This window comes from Morone saxatilis, unplaced genomic scaffold (assembly GCF_004916995.1).
Source record: "Morone saxatilis isolate NCDOM2014 unplaced genomic scaffold, NCSU_SB_2.0 Contig2, whole genome shotgun sequence".
In the NCBI taxonomy this organism is placed as follows: domain Eukaryota; kingdom Metazoa; phylum Chordata; class Actinopteri; family Moronidae; genus Morone; species Morone saxatilis.
Genome location: NW_023339762.1, coordinates 1,350,918 through 1,355,141, shown reverse-complemented (window position 1 = coordinate 1,355,141; position 4,224 = coordinate 1,350,918). Strand labels below are relative to the sequence as shown.

General features: G+C 42.2%; 1 protein-coding gene across 2 annotated transcripts in view; it reads left to right on the top strand.

Moving 5' to 3' along the window:
• The window catches only part of LOC118330323 (kelch-like protein 25), a gene marked incomplete at its 3' end in the record, with an annotated part of 19,497 nt that overhangs the window by 2,146 nt on the left and 13,127 nt on the right, over positions 1-4,224 (top strand).

The window sequence follows — 4,224 nt, the reverse complement described above, 5'->3', positions numbered from 1 at the left end:
AATGTTGTGGAGGTTGAACTAACTGTTGTGCAAATGTCTGAGAAATGCACCAAAGCGACTGAGGAAAACTGTAAACATCTCTAAATTAAACCTTGGCATTCAAATATCTTAAGTCTCTTTATCACCCTCAACTAAGTGCCACCTTCATTTCATGACAGGAAGGTTCCAGGTGTGCTTATCGCTGCCACAGTCACAGCTGTAGCCAGGCAGGTCAGATATGTATGCTGAGTCAGTAAAATGTCCATGCAGCTACAAACCTGCACACACGTGTACATTTACATAACCAGTACACACAATTCCTGGACTTCTGCTGTACTAAGGGCCAGATTGTACACGAAATTAACAAGTTTGTATGAAGGGTTGTCAGACCTGTCTGTAGTAACTTTTGCTTTCTGACGTGACCTGACCCCCAGTCACACATGAAGGTAGGGTGAAAAGCCTAGTCATACAGAGGGCGGATATTGCACATTTTCAGATGGAAGACATCCATAATGTTGCACTAGTTTTCCACATTAAAAATTTGCTTTTAAGAGAGGGGGGTTGTTTCTAAAGTTGTTCCACCATCTGACAAGCACTTCTGATGAAGTATAGATGAGAGCAGCCCATCCAAGCACTTTGTCCTTGCGTCCCCTTTTTGCTGAAAGCAGTCCTAATTTGACTGGTGGTAAATGCAAATTTAATTGCATAAAAAAGGGAATACAGTATTGTTTTTTAGCTATTAGGAGCCCAAATCATATAGCCTCTCAGGCAAACAGTTATGTTATGTTTTTGCTGATTAACGGCTGGCTTTGTTATATAGGGAAAAAAAGTAAATAATAAAAACAGTGGTAGTCTCCATCAAAATGGAGGAACCTGACGTACGAGCTCAGAGAAGTAGATAACAGGTTGGTGTTATCTCCACTTCCTATGTTACTTTATGGTGTTTACAAGGTTCATCATTAGAAGGTAGGTCAGCTCAATTTAAGCTTAGGATATCGTCTGGTCTTTTGAGTGGATAGAGTGTCAATCCAAACTCCATTCTAAAAGCAGGTGTTTTATAGTAGGGTGTTGTTTTTACAGACAAAACTTCACTAAAGACACTTTTTTCATTTGCTTCAATCTACAGGCACAACTGGCACATGTGTCATTTACTCAGTAACATCATTAACTAACCTGTGATTAAGTGTTTACCCAGACACATTAGTGACTGCCAGTGCCCTACCATTATTATTCTCTTTGTTGATGGCGTGAAGCCACAGAGCTCTTCTTTTCTGCCTTTTGCTCTTTAGGGAAGCAAAGAAAATCATGATCTGGTATTTTTTTATTGTTTGATTTGTCTGTGATGCAGCAGCTTTTAGGAATGGTGCCAATAGGCACTCACACCTAAAAGGTGGTGTGGTCATTCTGAAGACAGGAAAGTGACGTATGCCTGCTTTCATCTGCTTACTTATACTTACTTGCACCTTTATATATACACAGAAAGAACACACACATTCACAAAGACATATGCTCACAATTGAAGTGACATGATCACCTTGTATTTGTGTGTGCAATCTGAGTGATATTGTGTTTGTATGTGTGTGTTTCAGGGATGCAGTGTGCAGCAAACAGTATGTACAGCATCACAGCTCCTGGCTGTCCAATCAGCTGCTCCTCTCTGTCTCCATCCATTCAGTGTAAAACCCCACCCAGTGAAGGCTGTGTCTGTAACCCTGGTTTCCTGCTGAGTCAGGTAATATTTTCCACACTTCCCTGCCTTCTTCCACTTATGTCAATTCAATTCAATTCAATTTTATTTGTATAGCGCCAATTCATAACAGGAGTTATCTCAGGACACTTTTCAATAAAGAGAGAGAGATGGATAGAGATAAATAAAGAGACAGCAGACTGTAAAAAGGTAACGCCTGCTAGTTAGAGCTTTGAGTCTGACTAAAGATAATTAAAACCAGACTGCTAACGGCTAACTAGCTAACCCTTCACACACTGATGACACAGCATAGGGGGCGATTTGGGTTTCCGTATCTTGCTCAAGGATTCTTCGACATGCAGCCGGTGGAGCCAGGGATCAAACCACCAACCTTCCAATTAGTGGACGACCTGCTCTATCTCTGAGTCTCATTTGTTTTTCTGAGACCATCCAACTAATATTGCTCTTCTCAGCAATTAAAGATTAAGTTAACTATTAGTGGGCAGCCCTAGAAATAGAAATAAAATGGAAAGTTCTGGTTTCTCTCTATACTTACTCTACACGCACTCTACCTTCCTCTCTCACCCAGATATGCTCTAAGACACCAACATTTGGTATAGATTGATTTAAAATGAACCGAGACTCGTTGGTACCAACATCATTCAGTCAGTAGCCTTTAAAGTACCAGTGTGTAGTTTTAGTAGACTTTAGCATGTGCTTTCTGAGCACGTGGTTACAAATGTGCATATGAATGGCTTATGTCACCTTAAGATAAACTTGAAAGACTATGAGCAGGTTGATCTCTGGTCAGAATGCGTGCAAACACTGCTTAAAGTAAGTGAAGGTAATTTAATCTTTTATTGAAGACTACCCTAATAAAGAAGAAGATGGGCTGAATGTTTTGATATTCTGTTGAGTTCTAGCATCTGTGTTTTTGAGCATTTTGGGCCATTCACTCCTTATCAGTTAGTTCAGGATGCTTTGAGTCCCACTAGCAGAACATGTCCTCATTTCTGAAGTAGCAGTAAGTAACCTTTACCTTAGGCAATCTTCTGTTACAGTCTTACTTTTTGATATTATTAAAGGCAACCTGAATATGGTAATTACTAGAGGTGTGAATTGTCACTGATCTCCCGATTTGATTATCATGTCAGCGATTCCTCGAGCTCGACGCCATCCACGATGCTCTCCCAATTAACAACTTTTTTTCTTTTTTTCATCTAACGGACGCCCATATAGCGATATTCTGACTTGACGGAAACTCGCCATTAAGCATACTGTATCAAGTTAGTATAATACAGTCTTTTATCACTTCACCTATCATATGGTTGTTTTCATCCAACAAAATACAAGTAGTACGATAATAAACCACGCAGAACCACTACACCACACACCACACCACACCACAACACCACACACCCACACACCCACAAAAAAAGAGGGACAGCTATCCTCCAGTGTCTCAGCACTTTCTCACCGCTACCTGATTGGCTGACCATCCCGTCGCAACCTCGCTGCCGGCAGGTATCTAGCTCCTCTGGCCTATTGTCGGGATGGTTTTGTTGCCAACTTGCGGACCTGTGTCGGTGTCTTGTACAGCGAGAGGCTAACGGGCTCGCGCTTTTTACTTTACCTGAATGCCCCGCGCTCCACTGAATGAGCGGCCTGCTTGTGATACCCGCAAGTGCGAGTATCCGATGAAAACAAGTCGAGTGCTTATTGACATAACTGGGGTGGAAGGTCTCGCCAGGTGTCTTAATGTGTTTCTGCTTTCCAAGCTGCTGTCGCGCTGCCAGCAGTTTCGCGCATCGATTATTCTGATTAATTTCAACACTCTAGTAAACCTTACGGCATATCCAGCGTCTTGGTGACAATGACTCATAAACGGAATTCGTTCAACCAAAATTTTCTAATAATTTAGTTCTTAAGAACCCTTCCGCCCCAAAGAATATGACCACCTTGTCAACTGCCGATCTGTCTTACCCTCACCACCTCCAGTAGGCTCTTTTAGCTCCAGTGTCACGGGACACCCCAACACCCACACACCACAACCACCACAACCACACACCACACCCACAGCACACATACACACCGAGTGACCCTGGGCAACAAATCTGGTGGTGCAGGTATGCTAGCTGTGGGTAAACAAGCTCAGGCCTGCTGACGACCAGTGTCTCTACAAGGCAGTCTATTCAACTGCTCTGTTAATATTCCACTGGTGAGCTGTGCTACTGCAAGACAGTAGTATAGTGATACATGGGATAGTCTGTGTGCCTGCATATGCGCTTGTAGAGGAAAGGTAATGTCGTCTTTTCTGTATTTGCTTGTATCTGAAACAGCTTTATTTATAAGGAGGTGATCTACAATATAACAATACATAATATTGTCTTGTCTGTGAACTGGACCAAAACCCTTCAATATTCTTTTTGTTTAATCATCTCTGCCTGTCCCCTTCCCATCGATGCATCATCAGCCATCTGTCCTCTATTCCTGCATTGTGGTAGCAACAAGTGATTGGTGACTGATGGCCTAGTAGAGGTTGGTCACTGCTGACAAAA